The sequence below is a fragment of the Heterodontus francisci genome, chromosome 16 (genome assembly GCF_036365525.1).
Source record: "Heterodontus francisci isolate sHetFra1 chromosome 16, sHetFra1.hap1, whole genome shotgun sequence".
Taxonomy (NCBI): Eukaryota; Metazoa; Chordata; class Chondrichthyes; order Heterodontiformes; family Heterodontidae; genus Heterodontus; species Heterodontus francisci.
Genome location: NC_090386.1, coordinates 77,623,101 through 77,637,910, shown reverse-complemented (window position 1 = coordinate 77,637,910; position 14,810 = coordinate 77,623,101).

Sequence of the window (14,810 nt, the reverse complement as noted above, 5' to 3'; positions counted from 1 at the left end):
ATTTCTTCTAGAAATGTAGTCCATTTATAGCTAAACTGAATCATTTCTGCATGAGAAGAAAAATGGCATGCAGATTGATCATGACATTATCCACAGTGATCTGTTTGTGCAGCTGGAAAAATAGGACTTAACAGTGGAAATAGGAGAAAGTCGGGATATCCTAATTAAAGTATGATTTAGCATTGAAGGAAAACTGTAACAAATGTAGAAACAAAATTCTCATGGTATAATTTAATGGCTCTTTAAATAGGAGGAATAGCTTATATTCAGCATTGTTTTATTGTACAATTTTTATTTCACTGAGATAAGCAACAGTAAGATAAAGAACAATGCATTTTAATCAAATGTTTTAGATGACAGAGAAAACAATGTTTGGGAGTAATAAACACAGCAGTGTTTTAAGAGTCCTGAGGTTTGTTGAATGTAAAAATGTCTGTAATTACATTATATTTCCCACCACTTTCTTGATGATTGATAGTGAAAACTATTCTGGTTAATAAATCATGCTCTGTCTTAAAATGATTTCCTTTTCAAAATGCTAAAATACAACTCAAAATTTTGGTTGATCACTATTATCTCACACCAGGGGATAAATATGGCATTGCCTCTGCAGTTGTTTTTATCATCATTTCAAGTGCACATTGCTAAACCGGCCAATCTTTGTTAATGTGAGATGTCAACTGTGGTACATTCATCAAAGCTACAGTACTTCAGGGATTGGGTGGTGCAGTGGGTTGGAAAACCTCCTTATTATATCTGTGACCTGGCTTTAATTAAACTCAGTGAGATGGAAATCTGCTTTTTCTCTTTGCTGGTGACTAAAAATGTCCTATGTGGCATATGTTTGGAAAGGCATAAACTAATTCCTAAGAGGCATGAATTCATAAAAATAGGATCCTCATAACTCAGCATTATTTAGGGTTAAAATTGGCATTTCGATCGAGCATGGCAGATGTAGAAATGAGATATTACAATTGGTGCAATGGGAGTGTGTTTCTGAGGTCACGTTTAAGGTATACTTTATGGCAGAGTATCCTCAATCTAATTCATCTACCCATGTGTTTTATGTTGTTAATGGATGCCAAAAGTATAAAGCATTTTATTTCCTGTCACTTAACATATTTAACTTATGGCAAACATAAGACTTCATCAAATAAAAGACCTAAAGTTAAAACTACTGTTCAGGGCCTTGTAAGATTATGAATTTTCACATGAATATAATTAATGTGATATTAATTGATTACCCAACCAGTTGCTCATGGATACATTAAAAGTTTGTGGGGTAGATTTGCTGCTTTGTGTGTAATTGGCAATCCGGATACAAATTGCATCCAAAATCATGCTAGTTTTCAATTTTTTTTTCAAGTTTCCACTCAAATACCTATCGCTGACCATAGAACCTTCTGTGAACTAGCACAATCGAACAGAGTTTTAGAATGTGAAGAGTGGTTACTTGGTGCAGTTTGATTAATTCAGCTAAAATGGGTTTATCACACAAAAAAAGCATCTTTTCAGTGTCCAGTCCACCACCTATGCATAACCTGATTTTAAATAGCTGAAAATGACTTAAAAATATACAGAACCATTTGCTGGTTACGTCTTATGTACAGTCGTCAGTTTCTTAGCAAATTAAAAAAAAAGCTTTCAAAACACACTCATAAAATTCAGCTTAACTTTGAGAACACTCTTGAAGGCCTGCAATGACTGCAACTGGCAGAAACTCGCAATGGTGATTCATTTGATCTGGAGATGTGGCCAGTTTTGTGGGTAGGGACAGCTTCTAGCACAATCTTTTTTAAACTGATGCAAAAGATTGCGGAAACTTGAGTTGTGCTGAATATAATTTGTGCTTGAAATTGTGCAATCTTTTGCGCTAGTTCTGCTGGTTTTGGGCAAATTGCACCAAGAAAACCAATCCAATCAAGCGGAAATTCCAGATTGTTGTGCCTCTCTCATATAATTGTGTCTCTGATTTCTTTCCAGCTCACTCTTTCTGCCTTTCACTCATTCTATATACTTCTTTACTTTGGCTTTAGCACACTTTCTCTTATTTAAACCTTTGTAGCTCTGGGATTTCCTGCAGCCTTTCCATCCACTTACCCCATCACTGTGTGAATCTCTCCACCATATACTACCCACAAAGTTTTTCTTTTCTTATCTCCATAAAACTATCTCTTTCTTTCCATTTGTTTCTCTCCTCTAATGATGTCTCTCCTACTATAGGGTACTGAAGCCAGACTCAAGGCTGTGACACTATGATAGCCATAAAAATGATCTTGATTCTGAGGTATGAAAGGTGAAGCTGTGGTAAGGTTTGGGTTAGGTTACAACTTGGGAAAGAGGGGTGAATAGTTGTTGGAGATCGGGAAACAGTGACATATACAAAGGGCTGAATTTTCATTCCAGAGTCGGGACCCCGATGTCAAGACAATTTCTTGGTCCCGACCCAGCTCAATGATGTTGCCAGATGTCTGACAGTATTTTGAAGCAGAAGGCCAATTAGTGGCCTGCTGGCACGTTCACTGTCCAATTAGGGGTGGAGGACACATTGAGGAGGTGGATGTAGATGTGGCAGGCCCGAGTTAAAGGGCACCTGGCAACCATCATTGTGGACACCGGCATCCTAGGCAATGGCAGAGGCGGAACGCAGTGGAGCAGCAGCACATATGGAAGGGCGACCCCATGATTTTCTGACGCCTCCCTGGAGGTGCTGCTCGAGGTGCTGGCAGCCTGGAGGAGTATCCTGCTTCCAGAGTGTGGCAGGAGGATGCCAGCCAGCCAGATAAAACAGGCATGGGTGGAGGTGGCTCAGGAGGTGAATAGCTGGGCAGTGTGGTCAGCAGGATGTGGGTGCAGTGCAGGAAGCTCTTCAATGATCTTCTGAGGACTGGTAAGGTGAGTGCAATGCTACACCCAGACAAGTCACCAGCAGACCCTGAGATGAGCAGCCTGAGGGTGCATAGTCCTCAGGAACAATGCGGATATGTGTGCCCAGGTGCACTCCTGAACTCGAGCAATGCTCACACCACAAGCACTTGTAGACAAAATGACACTGGATCAATGAACATCACATGAGAGTGAGCCGCAGGATGCAGTGAAGGAGAGAACCATAGTCTTGACTATTGACTTTGCAGGAAATCCAAACCAGTTGTAACTGGTCAATGTGAACCACTTAATCATGGAAAATGGGATAACTGGACCAGTTATATTGGTTTCAGTTCGCCATTTGTACTTGTTCCAGTTGAAATTTACATTGGCTCCAATAGAGGCCAGTGAACTTGGTTCCAGTGGAAAATTATATTGGCTCCATTTGCAACCATGTAGACTGGTTTCTGGCTCAACTAATTCCATTTGAGACCAGAGTATTAACTTGCAAAAAGTGTTCATATAATGAGTGAAAATTACCTATGTTTTGTGAGCTGTTGTCATGCAGTGCAGCTAAAAATATTCTTGACTGCACAGAAGTGTGTGATGCATTTTGGGAGGACTAACAAGGCAAGGGAATATACAATGGATGGTAGGACCCTAGGAAGTACAGAGGGTCAGAGGGACATTGGTGTACTTGTCCATAGATCACTGAAGGCAGCAGCTCAGGTAGATAAGGTGGTTAGGAAGGCATATGGGATACTTGCCTTTATTAGCCAAGGCATAGAATATAAGAGCAGGGAGGTTATGATGGCGCTGTATAAAACGCTAGCTAGGCCACAGCTGGAGTACTGTGTACAATTCTGGTCACCACACTAGAGGAAGGCTGTGATTGCACTGGAGAGGGTGCAGAGGAGATTCACCAGGATGTTGCCTGGGCTGGAGAATTTCAGCTATGAAAAGAGACTGGATAGGCTAGGGTTGTTTTCCTTAGAGCAGAGAAGGCTGAGGTGCGACCTGATTGAGGTGTACAAAATTATGAGGGGTATTGATAGGGTAAATAGGAAGAAACTTTTTCCCTTAGCGGAGGTGTCAATAACCAGGGGGCACAGATTTAAGGTAAGGGGCAGGAGGTTTAGAGGAGATTTGAGCAAAAGTTTTTTCACCCAGAGGGTGGTTGGAATCTGGAACACACTGCCTGAAGTGGTAGTAGAGGCAGCAACCCTCACAACATTTAAAAAGTATTGAGATGAGCACTTGAAATGCCATAGCATACAAGGCTACAGGCCAAGTGCTGGCAAAAGGGATTAGAATAGATAGGTGCTTGACAGCTGGCATGGATATGCTGGGCCGAAGGGCCTGCTTCTGTGCTGTATAACTCTATGACTCTATGTTGGTTTCAAATTTTATTGTGATGCAGAAAACTCAAAACAAAGTTACAGAGCAAAAAACAAATTACACGCAGTACAGAAATGAGGAACTAAGTGAACACAACAGTTAAAGTGCAAAACCGTTAAATTACAGCTGTAATGAAAATACAAAACTTAACATTTGTCATGCAGCCCCCCACCTGCCAAGACTGAAGCACATTAATTTCGGCACGTGGACATTAAATTTCAAATTGTTGCTGGGAAGAAGAGAAAGCCTGTGACAAGGGGTTGCCAGGTCCCTGGCTGGAAAGACATTTTTGCATATTAACACACAGTGTTTGGAACAAAGGAGCTATCCCCTGCTCCAATACAATCCACAAACAGACGTGGTCAAACCAGTTACTCACATGACTAACCTGGTTGGCAGTCTGGGTTTTTCTTCTGAATTGTACAGTTTGAACTGAGAGCCGGCAGAAAGCCGTTTGCTCCTGGATTGAAAAGACCTCTCCTGGCTGGCTCGCCACAGCCTCTCCTGTCTGCTCCCATCTCTTTCTCACAGAACACCAAAAGCCACTGAAGACACGTGAACCCCATGAGAGAAAAGGCTCCTACTATGAAAAAGGTTTAAGAAGAATATTGGGCCCCAATGAAAAGCAAGATCTATCCACAATCAAGGACTGTACAGTGAGCTCGAAGAACCGTAACAACTACTCTTCAGATATTGCCTCAAACCTTTCCACTTTATTTTTCTTCTGCTCTTTTCTGTCCCTATCTGCATGTGTGTATCGCGTATGCATGTTAGCATAGGTGCGTCGTATATCCATAGGCGTTAACCGAATTAGAGTTTACATTTAAGTTTAATAAATTTCAACTTTCCTTCTTTAAACCTGAGAAAGCCTGTACATGCTGGTTTCTTTGCCTTATAACTGGAAAGCACTGAACAAGGATTCACCAAGGGGGAGCTAAAACACAGTGTGTTTAAAATTAAACCCTGTTACAGTAAGACCAGGTGAAGGCTGAAAGGGAACCCTAGACCTCCTTCTCACTTGGTTGTAACACATTAATTACATTTAGATTTTTGATGGTTCACTGGATTTTGGTCTTCTATTGAGTTCTTATATTTTCTCAGAGATGTAATTGGTCCTCTGACTGAACTCTTTCTTGACAGATTCATCACTCAGTCGCTGGGTTTGGAGGTGACATGTGAAGCATACTGTAAATAAGAGAAAAAGATGAAATCACAGACTTCCAAAACAAATGATAGAGGCCTCCTTGATGAGCTTCTGTTGAGAGAGATTTGTGATGTTCTGAACTCCAAATAACTAATTAATTTACTACAGACTCTATGGGGGCAATTTTATGCCCTCTCCCATGGCGGGTTTGGAGGCAGGGAGAGCATAAAATCGGGTCGGATCATGGCAGGAGGAGGGTGGGGAGGGTTCCATCCGACCCCTGCCAAAATTTAGTCTGGGATGGGAAGGCCTGTGAATAGCCTTCCTGCCCTGCCACCAATTGAGGCCCTTAACTGGGCAACTACTCCCCAATTAAGGGCCTCATCCCACCGCCGCCGCAATTAGCCATGCAGTAGGTGGCTCTGCTGCCCAATGGGAAGCACAGCACAATAAACCGTGTGGATTGCTCCCTGGCTCCGGGGGGAGGGGTCTCTTGTTAAAAGGCACTTTGTGCCTGAACGAGGGAGCAGACATCAGAAAGGGGGTCCACTGAGATCCACCACCCCCCTGCCCTTGCTAGGGGCCTTACACCCCCTCTCTCATGACCTCCACACTGCAAGACCCCTCCCACCATGATCTACCTGTGCCCTAGGTCCAGCACTGCTTCTGGGTCTCTGGTAGGTGTTCCTCGGCAGCAGCCACAGCCTCCGCGGTGGTGCGATTCAGAGGAAAAGCTACCGTCCTCTGATTGGACAGCAGCTCTCCAAGGGCGGGACTTCTAGCGATGGGATCCTTGACCCTGTGGAAGGTCCATTGCTGTCCATTTAAGTGCCTGATTGGCACTAGATTCGGCAGGCCTTCTGGTGAAGAGGCGATGCGGGGTTCTCAGCGGCATTTTTTCTGGACGTCGAGACCCCTGATCGCAAGCATAAAATCCCAGCCTACAGGAGGGCAGCTTATTCAATGGTTCAGTCTCCCTGAATGACCTAAGTTATTATGGAGACAAGTTTAGCACTGCAGCAAATGTCATAATGATCCATCACCTTCTGCTGAAACCAACAATGATTATTTCATGCTTTCAAAATTAATTATCAGAATCATTACCTTGTCATCAATTGCCGCATACAACTGTTCGCTGCATGGCCTCTTCATGCTCCATTAGAATTGAGGCTTGTTGACTGTGCCTGGTTGGTGCTGAAGGTGCAGACATGTCCGTCATTGTTTGCTTGCATGGTGCTCGGGGTGCACAGCCACGCCTAGGAATGTCCGATTCCTTTGCTGCAACATAAAATCGTAGAACGTTTATGGCACAGGAAGAGGCCACTTGGCCCATCATGTCGGTGCCGGCCGAAAAACAGGCCACCCAGCCTAATCCCACCTTCCAGCATTTGGTCCATAGCCCTGCAGGTTACGGCACTTGAGTCACATATCCAGACACCTTTTAAATGAGTTGAGGGTTTCTGCCTCTACTACCCTTTTGGGCAGTGAGTTCCAGACCTCTGGGTGAAAAAATTAGAAAAATAATTGGCATCACTCATATATCAGAGTTGGGGGTCCACTTGCACAACTCCAATTTATCTTCTGTTTCCGATCAGACAGAGCTATAAGGTCCCTGACTTTAATCGAGTTCTTGGACAAGACAAAAAGGGCTGCAGATCATGATTTCAGTGTAGCAAGTCAATAAAATAAATGCTTAAACAAAATATTTAACAGCAGGCAATAGTAGATAAGCTGCTTTCAATCCTTGCTCCTCGAAGCTGCCTGGACACATGTGATGTTGTTTTCGGTCCTTTTCTGATGTCTTCCTCTACTCTGGCTTCTTCTGTGTGAGTCTTCTTCTCGTGGCTCTTCCTGTGTCTCTGTCACTGCCTGTGCATTCTGTGTTTCTTATGACCCTGCTATGTATCTTTTTTATTCAGAGCTGCCTATGTGCCAAAGTGCAAAATTCTGTGCAGTTTTGCACCTGTTTCTGACCTTAAAACAATTGATACTTTTGTCAAACGCAGACTGGGTGACCGCTTTGCGGAACACCTCCGCTCAGTCCGCAAGCAGGACCCCGAGCGTCGGTTGCTTGCCATTTCAACACTTCCCCCCCTGCTCTCATGCTCACATCTCTGTCCTGGGATTGCTGCAATGTTCCACTGAACACCAACGCAAGCTCGAGGAACAGCGTCCCATTTACCGATTAGGCACACTACAGCCTGCCGGACTGAACATTGAGTTCAATAATTTCAGAGCATGACGGGCCCCCCATTTTACTTTTGTTTTCAGTTATTTTTTTTCTTTTTCCTTTTGTAATTTTTTTTTTGTGTTTATTTTATTTTATTTCATCTTAGTTTGTTCAGTTTGCTTACCCACTGTTTTTTTTCATGTTTGTACTTGTGACTGTTCAATTTTCAGTCCATTAACACCCTATCTGTACAAATGCCTTGTCTTTCAACACACCATTAACATATTGTTTGCCTTTGTTCCACGACCTTCTGGTCAGCTATTCTGTAACCTTGTCCTATTTACACCTTCTCCTTTATTATCTCTTTCTCCAGCCCCCACTTTACTTGCTTATAACCTTTTACATTTCTAATATTTGCTAGTTCTGAAGAACGGTCACTGACCTGAAACGTTAACTCTGCTTCTCTCTCCACAGATGCTGCCAGACCTGCTGAGTATTTCCAGCATTTCTTGTTTTTATTTTATATTTGATACTTTTTTCCTGACCTGGGTGAATTTGATTGGCTTCGCCTGTCCACCCCAGACTTTATGGCACTGTCTGTTGCAACAGAACTTTCATAAAACAACATCTTTAAAAACTAATACAACAGTCCTTTCAATAAGAACCTTTTCAGAAATGACGTTAAACATATTTTGCAGTCTTTCCAATCAAATATGAGTTTAAATATATTTACACTTTTATAATCAGAACATTAATTTAAACATATTTTATGCCTTCTCAGAGAGGTGTATTAGTCAGAGAAAGAGGTGCAGCAATGTAGAATACAGTCCAATTCAATGGATATCATGTAGATAGCGCTGATAAAAAAACAAAAGCAGGGTTCTAAGAACTACAGAACACACTGGCAGAGACATAAGAACATATATAGGAGCATAGGATTTAGGAGAAGGAGTAGGCCATTCGGCCTTTCGAGCCTGCTCTGCCATTCAATAAGATCCTGGCTGATCTGGTTGTGGTCTCAACCGAATGGCCTGTTCCTGTGTTGTACTGTTCTTTGTTCTTTGTTCACTTTCCTGTATGCCCCCCATAACCCTTGAGTCCCTTATCTATCAAGAATCTATCTAACTCAGCCTTGAATAAATTCAATGGCCCAGCCTCCACTGCTTTCTGGTGAAGAGAATTCCACAGACTAATGACCCTCTGAGAGAAAAAAATTCTCCTCATCTCCGTCTTAAGAGGGAGACCTATTATTCTTAAACTGAGACACAGGGGTATTTTCTTTTAAGCTGCAGGCAGTCTTACTGGTTTGATTAAGTCAATTTAGTTGGAGTCAACTGGATTGACTATTAGTAATATTTTCCAGTTCAAAGATTCTGACAGCTAAAGTAATTATAATTCCAACTGGTTCCACATTGTCAGCCAAATGGTACCAAATGAGCCCAAATTCTTCCAGTTAAAGTCTACTGGGCAACTGGGAATACCAAATGGTTAGCAACTAAGATTGCCAGTCACCCCAGATTTATCCAGACAACACTGGTTGAGACCACTTACTTGCAGTTGAGAACAGAAAAGACCATCTAAGACCAATTGACATTTCCAAGTGGTTTCAACTGGTTTGGAAATGCTCCAGTGGTGGAGGGGTGCAACTCACTATGCTGACGGCCATGAAGGAGGAAGAAACTGCAGCTCGACAGAGGTCAGTGAGGGTGAGATGGGCGTCCATTCAAGAGAGGGTGAAAGCATGTTACCATCTCCATGTGATGTGGTTGGAGCTCCATGCCAATGTATAAGCTGATATGGGCTGCTGCAGCTCTGCATAAGCAGCTACTTTTTTTTATTCTTTCATGGGATGTGGGTGTTGCTGGCAAGGCCAGCATTTGTTGCCCATCCCTTACTGCTCTTGACAACTGAGTGGCTTGATAGACCATTTCAGAGGGCATGTAAGAGTCAACCACATTGTTGTGCGTCTGGATTCACAAGTAGGCCAGACCAAGTAAGGACAACAGATTTCCTTCCAGAAAGAACATTAGTGAACCAGTTGGGTTTTTACAACAATCAATGATAGTTTCATGGCATCATTACTGAAACTAGCTTTCAATTCCAGATTTTTATTAATTAATTGAATTTAAGTTACAGCAGCCCCTAGTGGAATTTGAACCTGTGTGCCCAGCACATTAGTCTAGGTCTCTGGATTACTAGCTCAGTGACATCACCACTATGCCACCAACTGACAAAGAAGAACTTCCCAACCAACGATTTATGTCTTCTGCAGGCCCGGTTGTGGAGGGACAGCCCCAGTATGTCACTGTGCCATTGGCAGGAATTTCAGAGGAGGAAAATGCATCCAAGGTACCAGCATCACAGTAGTCAAACACAGCGTCCTCCAGCACAGATACACTCACCTTGGTGAGGCCTCCTGTGAGTTTAGAATGGTGACCAACACTTCACGTGTGAGCAGGAGGAGGTGACAGAAACAGAGGCAGCTATGAGCAGACACCTCAGAGGATGGAGGAAAGCTCAGCCATGCTCAGCTGGGTGGCGATGCGGAGCTTCGGGGGTCATATGCAAACCGAGTCTTCCTGGAGCAGCACCGTGAGATGCGTACCCAAATGTCAGAGTTCCATGAGGCAGTGTGAAGCCTTGGGTAGAGAATGGAGGAGTCCATTCATGAGATGTGTTCCACAATGTCTCAGGCATATCAGCACATGAGCTCTTCCATTGAAAAAGTGGCCTGCCTCGTGGCGAGCCATCTGTGGCATCACACTGAATGAATGCAGGAACATGGTACTGCCATGCACAGAATGCATACCACGTTCTGTAGCATTGATTGGTCAGTTGCAATGGTAGCGCAAAGATGTATGGACGGGCAATCAGATGCGCCCCAGCTGCTGGTTCCCTCGGACATGCATGCCACCATAAAAGGGCTGGGACAGGCAGGAATGATGTTGACGGGGGGTCACCCGTTACAGGGAACCTTTGTCATTGGCCGTCTCCTCGGTCCCTCTGACTGAGGCACCAGCTGTACAGCAATCCCTGACTGAGGTTGCCCCTGCATCGATGTAAGTGGGCAGCCTGTGGCAATGGCCACACTGCCACCACAACACCAAGGATGGGTGTCATGGCTATCTTAGTCACATGCAGACACAAATGAAGAGCCTGCCTCTGCTTCTGCGTCAGCTATAGAGGGAGAAGCCCGTATGAGCGGCCGTATGCCGATGGTGCCGTGTTGGTAGTTTCACTTTAGAGTTCACTTAGATGCCTTTTATAACGCTTCTGTTCACTGATTAACCCTAATGTAATGGGATGGTTCATGGTAGCACCCTGATATGTGTGATCCCATTGTTTTGAGGGCATTAAGGCACCAACATGATAAAGTGGGTGTATGATGCAAAGGTAAGTAGTTGGCGACACTGTGTGGCTGGTGACAACTTGTCTTCCGGCCATTGTAGGGAAACAGCAGATGTTTCTGCATGCCAAGCATTTTGGATGTGGCCATTCCTTGTTGGATAGTTGTGATACTGGCCAAATGCAATCTAGGATGTGTCGTCCTCAGGAGAAGCACACCTGGATTAGTGCGGACCGAGCTTCCCTGCCATCCTGGTCAATGGTTTGAAGTCTCAGCCAGACCTCTGGAAGGCCTTGAAGTGCAGGATCACTGTGCTCTACCACATCTTCCTCCTCCTCCGAGACCATGTGCCACTCCTCCTCATCTTCCTCCTCAAGGTTCACACTTGTCTGGAGGGTCAGATTGTGCAGAACACAGCATCTCACCACCATATGATAAACCCTTGAGGGAGCGTATTGGAGCGTGCCCCCCAAACGGTCAAGGCACCGGAACTGCATCTTCAGGAGTCTGATGGCCTGCCTTATGATGGCCCTTGTACTGAGATGGCAGTGATTGTAGTGCATCTGTGTCTTTGTTGTAGGGTTGTGCACGAGTGTCAGCAGCCATTTCTTCAATGAATAATCCTTGTCCCCTAGCAGCTATCAACATAGTCGCTCTGGTGGCATGAGCAGCTGTGGCACCTGTGATTGCCTCAGGTTGAAGGTGTCATGCCAACTGCCAGGAAACCTTGCACACACCTGCAGAAAATGCTTGTGGTGGTCACATTCCAGCTGTGTGTTAAAGGAATGGAATCCCTTCCTATTAATAAATGCCCCTGGCTGTTCTGCTGGGGCCCTGATGGCCACGTGGGTGTAATCAATCACACCCTGCACCTGAGGGAATTCTGCCCTGGAGACAAAGCCCACAGTCGTCTGGGTCTGAATGGTTCCATCAGTCAGGAAGTCAATGTACTCTGATGCCTTCTGATGCAGGACATCCATCACCTGCCTGATGCTATGCTGGGTGGCCCTTGTGGGATGCCTGACAGGTCCACTGGTGCCCCTTGCAATGGCAAAGAAGTTCAAAGCCACTGTCACTTTCATGGCGACTGGCAGGGCTTGCCTATGCGACCGGGAGGCCTGGGATCCTCCTCCATGATGGCACACAAATCAGCAACTGCCTGCTTCCAGCGGCACTGTTGCTGACATAGGAACATAGGAAATAGGAGCAGGAGTAGGCCATTCAACCCCTTAAGCCTAAAGGCCTGCTGCCTGACCCAAACCCGACGGGACCCGACGACATGTGTCGGGTTTGGGTCGAGTCAGGTCGCACTTCTGGGTCCGGTATTCAGGCCCGGGTCGGGCCGGATTGGACACGCTCTATCACCACCTCAGGTAAGTGACTTCAATATTAATTTACTTTTTGGACTTTAAAGGTGGCTTTGCTACAGTTATTTTAAGCTTGTGCAGGTAAGGAACAAAGTGAAAAATGGAAGGTAGGTTAACTGATGGTCAGGTTGGGCATTGGATAAAATGGAAGGACTCGGGCCGGGTCGGGCTCGGGGTTGGATGGGGTTCTGTCGGGTTCGGGTCAGGTCTCATTTGCAGACCTGAGCAGACCTTTACTTGAGCCTGCTCCACCATTCAACAAGGTCATGGCTGATCTTCTACCTCAACGCTATTTTCCTGCACTATCTCCATATCTCTTGGTATCTTTAATATCTAGAAATCTATCAAACTCTGACTTGAATACAATCAATGATTAAGCCTTCACAGCCTTCTGGGGTAGAGAATTCCAAAGATTCACCAGCCTCTGAGTGAAGAAATTCCTCCTCATCTCAGTCCTAAATGGCCTACCTCTTATTCTGAGACTGTGTCCCCTGGTTCTAGACCCTCAGCCAGGGGAACCATCCTTCCTGCATCTACCCTGTTGAGCCCTGTAAGAATTTTGTATGCTTCAAGGAGATCTCCTCTCATTCTTCTAAACTCTAGGGAGTATAGGCACAGCCTCCTCAATCTCTCCTCCTAGGACAATCCCGCCATCTATGGCAAGTATATCCTTCCTTAGGTAAGGAGACCAAAACTGTAAACAATACTCCAGGTGCAGTCTCACCAAGGCTCCACACAATTGAAGCAAGACCTCTTTACTCCTGTACTCAAATCCTCTTGCAGTTAAGGTCAATATACCATTTGCCTTCCTAATTGCTGCTGCACCTGCATGTTAGCTTTCAGTGTCTAATGAACAAAGACACCCAAGTCCCTTTGGACATCAACACTTCCCAATCTCTCACCATTTAAGAAATACTCTGCATTTCTGTTTTTCCTACCAACATGGATAACTTCACATTTTGTCACATTATATTCAATCTGCCATGTTCTTGCCCACTCACTTAGCCTGTCTAAATCCCCTTGAAGTCTCTTTGCATCCTCCTCACAACTTACATTCCCACCTAGTTTTGTGTCATCAGCAATCTTGGAAATATTACATTTGGTCCCCAGATCTAAATCATTGATATAGATTGTGAATAGCTGAGGCCCAAGCACTGATCCTTATGGTATCCCACTAGTCACAGCCTGCCAACCTGAGAATGACCCGTTTATTCCAACTCTCTGTTTTCTGTCAGTTAACCAATTTTCAATCCATGCCAGTATGTTACCCTAATCCCATGTGCTCTAACACCTCCTATTTTTTCTCTCTCTAAACCACACAAACAACTAATGTGAATATTTGATCTATAGCATGAACAATCAAAGGGGCATGGCACAAAAAGCATCAGTCAAATATTTGGCTAGAGCTGTGATAGAAAAAAATGGTTCCATTAGAAGAACACACTTTGGAGCCAAGCAGTACAAGTCCTGAACTCCATAATCGATGTTGGAGCCAAACTGCTACTGTACCTATTTAACCTCAACCATGGTTCTGTTTGCCCATCATCTTGTGTGATCTTGTGTTCTGTACCGTATTTAGCACAGTTTTAGGTATGCAATAAGCGACATCTCGAAAAGGATAACCTTCAGTGACATAACCCAAGTTTAAGAAATTATTGGCAGTTTAGAAATGTTTATGCTAATTTACATTGTTATGCTAATCATCAGAACAATGGAAGAAGACACAGATGCCTTAAATGTTACTTTTACCAACACAACAAAAATTCATGTGCTAAAATGTTTGATTCAAAATTACAGGAGGCAAATAAACTCTTAACATGTGGCTTGGCCAGATTAAAATGTACTGCAGCTGTTTAAGCATTTTGCAACTAGTTCATTTCACAAGGGCATTTCCATTCAGACAGATATCTGGATTTAGATGCAAACGCTGCAGATCAGAGTGTTGACCACATGGCTCTGTTTCTTGTTAGATTATGTGGTGATATGCCAGAGTGAATACCACAATTAAATCTTTGCATCTGTGTTCCGAATCATGCCAACATTTCTTTGCTCATTTGAAAAAGTCAAAGGAGGGAATGTTTCCATTAGTCCAGCGCCCAGATTCCGGTGCAATCCACACAGAATTGGCCAAACCAGCGCAAAATGTAGGTAAATTGCACAGAACACCATAATCTTTTACACTGGTCCCAGCCACCAGGTTGAAATTGTGAGATTCCGCCAACTGCGTTGGTTCGAGAAGGCTCTTCAAATTGTGCTCATTTTCTTCAGCATACAAGCATCAGTAGGCACATTTAAAAAGTATTTTCATACAAAAATATTGAAGAAATTGAGTAGCGTACACCAATAAAACTAATAAACGGTTCAGTATAGTTTTTGAAAATCATTTTCAGTGATTTTAAATCAGGTTACTCACTAGCAGTGGGTGCTCCGGTTTCCTCCCACAGCCAAAGACTTATCGGTTGATAGGTAAATTGGCCATTGTAAATTGCCCCTAGTGTAGGTAGGTGGTAGGGGAATGGT